The sequence below is a fragment of the Haliaeetus leucocephalus genome, unplaced genomic scaffold (genome assembly GCF_000737465.1).
Source record: "Haliaeetus leucocephalus isolate CR32 unplaced genomic scaffold, Haliaeetus_leucocephalus-4.0 Scaffold555, whole genome shotgun sequence".
Lineage (NCBI taxonomy): Eukaryota > Metazoa > Chordata > Aves > Accipitriformes > Accipitridae > Haliaeetus > Haliaeetus leucocephalus.
This window is the reverse complement of record NW_010972991.1, coordinates 3,215,045-3,222,258: the sequence shown is the minus strand read 5'-3', so window position 1 is coordinate 3,222,258 and position 7,214 is coordinate 3,215,045. Positions and strand designations below refer to the sequence as shown.

Genomic DNA, 7,214 nt, shown 5'->3' with positions numbered 1-7,214 from the left:
AAATAAGGAAGGCTCAAAGTGTTTGCAACAGATGAGGTTCCTGTTGCAAGTCACTACTCAAGACACTTTTTATCTATGGGCTGAAAAAAACAGGGAGGTTTTCAACATATTGCATCAGGGCTGGTTTTAGCAGATATAAAAAATGAGCAAAATAACTCGTTTTACGTTACGTACACAAAAAGGGTTTCTCTTTCTCTTTTTTTTTTCTTCCAAATTTATTTACCCAGAAATGTTCAGTCCCCAACTGTTTTGTTTTATGTAGTTTTGCTAGTTTTTTCAGACAGACAGGAAGAGGCACAAAACTTCATTTTCCACTCTTATTGAGCCTGAATGGGAATGCAAGATTTGCTTTATTCTTTACTCTGTACCCCAAAATACCTCTGTCTGCAAGTAATTGAAGCTCAGTATTAGCAATGAAAACATATGGAGTGAAAGCCTGTCTGTGAAGTACATTTTCACATCAGTTGTACAAAGTGCAGAAGCAGGAGCCTCAGGACCTCTCTCATCTCGGTGTCTGAGATGGGAAAACCAAGATACTAGCCTGTTAAATAACCTGACTGAAGTGACTCAGGAATATAGTACAGCAGATGTGAATATAGAAGTCAAATGGATTTATTGAGGTTTGCCCTTTGCTTTTGTAATCAAGATGTGATCTGAAAGGCTCATATACCTAATTTTGTATACTAAAATTAAAAAAAAAAAAAAGCAAAAAAAAAAAAAAAAAAAAAACCCTACCAGAAGACCCAGGAAACCAAAGCAGAGTTTCTGCTTCATGCCAGAGTAGCTCTGAGTAGATGCTCATTGTAATGCCAATCTGTTTGATGACAAAAACTAAAAGTTGGCGAGGGTGGGAACTGTTGTGTAAGCGTTATTGGAACCAGGAGACACTGATCAAATTCCCAAAGCTGTGCCAAAATTTGGAGCTATGGTAATTTCAGGAGAATATCCTTTCTCTTTGATGGGCTGAGCGAGCAGTCCTCACTTTGAAGGGACAGGAAAGCATTAGGGAGATTGATAAGCAAATCAGTCTCCAACACAGAGCCGTGACAGCATTATAGCCAGTGCTCTGGGGAGTTCGTTTTACCATAATGCCCCATGATTATCCCCGCCAGTTGTATTTTGATTGTTTAGGACCTTATTACTTTCTTCAAATCATAGGGATGTGGCATGCACGTTCCTTAACAGCATTCACCAAATGGATGTACAACATCTCTGGAATTACTAAAAGATCACGGGTTGGGGGGTGTCGGCACCATGCATAAGAACAGGCAGGGGCAGAGCTCTGCCTTTTTCTGATCCTTCTCACCAATATCTGCCTTAGGCTGCCTCTGATGGTCTTTGTGCCTTTACGAAAAATACGGTTACGTCCTAATTTGCACTTACGAATGGGGCAGGCCTCAGACTGATCAGGAAAGATTGGTCACACTAAAGAAGAGGTTGGACTTGCTTGGTAGAACATGCTCCACTGGAAACAATAAATCTCAGCCACAGTTTGTACCGTGCTTGTAGAGTTCACAGTGGAGGGAGGTAAATAAAATTCTCCATTCTGGTGGCTATTTACTCTTGTGCAATGATGAGAGCCAGTTTACCCTTTCAGTGCATTCAGCTAATAACTTGCTTTAAATAATTGATAAGGTAATGTTTATATCTAAATGGAAGAAAGTTTTGATATTAAGTGGGGCTTTATATGTCATCTTAAAAGTATTCATATCCTGTTATTCAAGTCACTAACCTGACACAGGCACTCAGTGAGTCACTTGAGAGAGGAGCGTTGCACTTGCAGGACTGCCTCAGATTACAGCAAAGAGGGATTTGCCGAGACTCGTGTAAAAAAGAAATCTTTCTTCTTCAAAATGTTATTTGTGATAGCAGAGAGATGAGACTCCCCTTTCCCCCATTTTTATCTGGAAATCACAGTTCTAGTAGATGGTTATGGAGGGAAAAATGTTTATATTTCAGTCTCCCTTTCCATTTCTGGACTGACCTGCCCGTTCCCTGTTACACTTCGTGTGCTAGTGTTTGTCACGCGTCTGCCATGTAGTTCCTTAGCTGTGACAGAGACTCCTTGAGTTGGTCCCAAAGATTTCTACTCCTCCAGGTTCTTGAAGACAGAGTTTGTCTGAAAGCCTGGAAAAATGACATTAATGTCTTCACATAGAGCCCTGCAACCTTGGTGTTTTGTAAGCACTTGCCACTATGCGGAATTAGATGTCTAAGGAAAAGCAATGCAGGATACTGAAAACCAACTCTGCAAGAAAGAAAAAAAAAAAAAAGGCTCCAATTTGAAAACAACTTCTGAAAATACTTTAAATCCAGTCTTTTAGACAATAATCTGTTAAGCTAATTGGAAAGAAGAGTTAGTGGTCACTCAGTTGCAGCTTGCTTATTTTTGCAGGGACAAAAAACAGGATATAAAAAGTCTTTTTAATCTGACATTAACTGAAACTGAAGACATCCTCAAACAGAAATAAGGTGCAGTTTTCTGTCAGTGGAGTGATTATCTTCAGGCACGAACAGCAAAGGAGAAGATTGCAGTATCCATTTCTTGGTGTCTCTGAGCCCAGCTTAAATGCTTTATGCAAGATCAGGCTTTAGTCAAAGACAAGCCGTGTTTTAAGTGATAGGAAGCACTTGAGCTCAGCAGTCAGGAAATGGAGGAGCCTTGGCTATCCCGGAGGTCAAACCAGATGGTCTGACAGATACTTCTGGCTGGGAACTGTATGCATCTGTGCCTGGAGAGTGCCTATCTTTAACGAATAAAATATTGCTGTACGGCTGGCTCTTTTGGGAAAGTAGAATTATCGGGATATTCCATTGGTTTGGCTTTCTCATTAGATATTTTTTGATCTTACCTTTCGGGTGGTGTTACTGTTATTGCTGTTTGTGTTGTCTATAGCATGCTTCTGGGCAGACAGAAAGCCTGCGGTGAAAGGAGTCTGCAGCCTTGCAGACGTCAGAGAAACTGCATTAATTTGAAGGGAGTGCATGTGTCAAAGAGGCAAACGTGGCTCAAGCAGGGTTTTCTGTTTCAAGTCAGGTTGGAAAAACAAGAGGTCATGATGTGAGGAGAGGAAGAAGGTTTTGGGTTTACAGACTTGTTGATAAAAACTAGTTGCAGTGAAGTTTCTAATCATTAGATCTGTTGTGAATCGGTTTTGAAAAGCTCTGCAGAAGCTACTTTCCAGAGTAAATGAGGAATTAAAAGACATTCAGCACTGCAGCTTATATGGTAATTGTCTTTTCCAGGTATGCTGGGAGACAGAGGTAGAACTTACAGTAATAAACCTGTGGTGGTTTGAACCTGGCTGGACGCCAGGTGCCCACCAAAGCCGCTCTATCACTGCCCCTCCTCAGCTGGACAGGGGAGACAAAATATAACAAAGGGCTTGTGGGTCAAGATAGGGACAGGGAGAGATCACTCATCAATTACCGTCACGGGCAAAACAGACTCAACTTGGGGAAAATTAATTTAATTTACTACCAATCAAACCAGAGTATTGAGTAATGAGAAATAAAAACTACATCTTAAAACACCTTCCCCCCACCCCTCTCTTCTTCCTGGGCACAGCTTCACTCCCATTTTTCTCTGCCTCTGGCCCCCAGCAGCACAAGGGGATGGGGAATGGGGGTTGGGGTCAGTTCATCACACCTTGTCTCTGCCGCTCCTTCCTCCTCAGGAGGAGGACTCCTCACTCTTCCCCTGCTCCAGCGTGGGGTCCCTCCCAAGGGAGACAGTCCTCCACAAACTTCTCTAATGTGAGTCCTTCCCACGGGCTGCAGTCCTTCACAAACTGCTCCAGCGTGGGTCCCTCCCGTGGGCTGCAGTCCTTCAGGCACAGACTGCTCCAGTGTGGGTCCTCCACAGGGTCACAAGTCCTGCCAGAAAACCTGCTCCAGCGTGGGCTTCCCACGGGGTCACAGCCTCCTTCGGGCACCCACCTGCTCTGGTGTGGGGTCCTCCCTGGGCTGCGGGTGGAGATCTGCTCCCCCGTGGACCTCCCTGGGCTGCAGGGGGACAGCCTGCCTCACCATGGTCTTCATCACCACGGGCTGCAGGGGAATCTCTGCTCCGGTGCCTGGAGCATCTCCTCCCCTCCTTCTGCACTGACCTTCGTGTCTGCAGGGCTGTTTCTCTCACATATTCTCACTCCTCTCTCTGGCTGCAGTTTCTGTTGTGCACCAGGTTTTTTTTCCCCTTCTTAAATCTGTTCTCCCAGAGGTGCTACCACGGTCGCTGATGGGCTCAGCCTTGGCCAGTGGCAGGTCCATCTTGGAGCCGGCTGGTATTGGTTCTGTCGGACACAGGGGAAGCTTCCAGCAGCTTCTCACAGAAGCCACCCCTGTAACCCCTCCACTACCAAAACCTTGCCACACAAATCCAATACAATTCTGTGTATTCTTTTTTATTATCTCATTAGAATAACAGCCAGGGCTTGTGGAGGGAGAATTGGGGTGGACAGGATAGCACCAGTGCAGGTCTGTGAGCTATGATGTCTCAAGAGAGAAGTTTGCAAGAGGTACCAGCCTCAACTCAGCCAATCTCAGCCTGGCATCAAAGCAAGAATTCATCTTCACGTAACACTGATTTGTGTTCATCAACTTCTCACCATTGTGCGCTGCCACATGTCCTAGTATGTGAATTTCTACTGTCTAGCTTAACCCCTAATTTTGAAAAGAGAAATAAAGAAATTCTGGTCCCTGAACTAAATAGTACTGAAGGCTTTGCCTTTCATTTTCAATGGCATCATTTTTTGCAGTAGGTATTATTGCCCAACATTGTGATGTTCCCACTATTCCCCTGAAAAAGACAGCGTAATATTGTTGTTGTGGATTGTGCAACACAGTTGCAAACGCTTCTTCTCTGCAGTTCAGTACTGAATGCTTTCATCTGGTTCTTTGTCAAAAATGTCATCGCAACTTCCTCTGATGACAGCAGGTCAATCTGTAACGACAGCTGAAGCAAGAACTGTGTGTGGCTTCAGGTCTTCTAAACGATACTGAGATAGGGAAATACCTCGTGACAGCAAGATGGCTAACATTCACAATTTTATTGTATATCTCATATTGTTTAGAGGTCTGCTTTCAAAAAAACTACTCTGCAGGATTATCTGAAGATCAGAGCTGTTAGTTTCAAAAGTTAATTTTTTAGCTCGTGTGTTTATAGGCACAGAAGAATTCCTGGAGAATTAAAAAAACAGAGGACTAACAAAAAGAACACGGTGTTTGTTATTTTTGAGCTGATCTCATGATTTTTTGGCTTCCTGATTCATGATTCTGTCATGTTGATGGTAATATGGATGTCATGTAATGGAAATGAACAGTCCCTCAGCTATTTCTGCTTCTGCCTAAATAGTCCTATTTTTTAAAACACACAACTCCTTCATTACTGGTTGCTGGGACTAATCACACAAATAAATTTTAGTTTTATAGGGAAAGAGGGAAATGCTGAGTGTAGCTATGTTATCCTCTGTGTCCTGAGCCTGCCTTTAATCTGGCTACAGTGTTTAGGGAAGATTTCTTTTTAATGTGAAAAGTGCAGGCTCAAAAAGGAAGAAATTTAATTCTGGGCAGTCTCCAGCTTCTGCTCTCACTTATTTGTTCCTGAGGTTTTTTTGGTGAGGATGAGGAAACAATGAGCTTGAATTGTGATGTGAATTTGAGAAACAGACAACTTGTATAGTTTTGCTTGCCTAACTTCTGCGGTAAGAGAAGCCTTGCTTCTAGAGCTTGGAATGTATTTCAGATGCACCAGGGGAGGGAACATAATGGTATTGCTTCCAAATACTGCTTGAGTAATGGCCCAAGTTCCTCTGTCACCCACTTCCAGTCCCAATAAAAATTAAACATGAATAACAGCAGTGGATACCACATCTCTTTCAAACCCCAAACGCAAGATATGATACCTGAATGCAGATGTTATCAAAAAAAGCAAACTAAGGAAGTGGCCATTACCATGGAAAATAGAAGAAAGAAAAAAAGAAACAGAATGAAGAAGAGCACGTAAACCTGTTCTAAGCACTCATGGAAACAGGAGAAAATATCCGCAGCTAGAGTAAGGCTCTAAACAAGAACTCTCCTCACCTCACAAATGTATTTGCAGAAGTTTTGGGTTTTTCTTTTACACGTTGAGCTTGGACCATATCTAATGCTAGCCCATACACATCCAGCGCTGCGACATGAAGATTTGCCTCTCCAGGCATTTAGCTCTCCCTCTGCACAGAAGGCTTGTGGGAGAATCTTTTGCAATCATTGTTTGTCTCCGTACTTGACCCAAGGGCAGTCTTTCACTTTGTAGACATCTCAGAGACAGGGGAACTTCGTACAGCTTTTTAAATCCCTGGGACGAGATGTGTTCAAAATCAAGCACAGACTAGGATGTTTTTCTTGGTCCCAGTGAATTTTTGGATTCTGTATGTCATCTGATCTCTGTACTCTCTTTCCCTACCAAATTTAGCCTTTTAATAAGGCAACTTCAGAATTTCCACAGAAACTTCCACTTTCAAAATCTGTGAAACTTTCAGAATTTGGGAAACTGAAGCCCTTTAATTTTTTATGGTTTTGTTTTGTTCTATTTTAAATGAATGTCATTTAGATGTACTGGATATTTGATAAAATATGCTGAGCACATTCAGATCTGATGTTGAAGAATATGTTTGCCAGATTAGTGGATAAATATTGTGCAATCCTAGATCTAATTTCTGTGCTATACCAAGGAGGCACATAATTTCTTGCTCCAAATGAAAAGCAAGGAAGCTACTCTTCTGAGGGAAGCTGGCATGCCACATTATCCCTTTTCTAGTCTCACTCATCCTAGCTCTGGTGAACATGCTCTTTCGAAGGCCAGGCAAAAACCCAACATTCTCATTCTGTGTCCTGGGGACACACCCACACACAGAGATACTCTCATCAAGGATATTTTTCTTTCTCTCTCATGACCAACTGAGTCAGTGCACCTAGTCAGCAGCTGGCAAATATCATGCCTTACAAACACAAAATAGGCCACCACAAATCCCATGTAGCATAAAGCCCATTGCTCACTCGAGTTCTCATCTAAATCGAGGACGGAAGTGAGGAATAAGACCAAGTGGTGTTTATTTCTTCTTCTTTAGTTCTTCTGCCCTCTTAAAACCAGAGATGGCTCTTCTAGTGCCCCAGAATTGACAATCTTAGCTTTTTCCTCTGCTTATCTGCAACCATCCTGGTCTCAGTCATTA

General features: G+C 42.7%; 1 protein-coding gene across 1 annotated transcript in view; it reads left to right on the top strand.

Annotated features, from left to right (window-relative positions):
• Positions 1-7,214, top strand: part of TG (thyroglobulin) — a 158,754-nt gene that overhangs the window by 118,668 nt on the left and 32,872 nt on the right. The gene's annotated exons all lie outside the window — the stretch shown is intronic.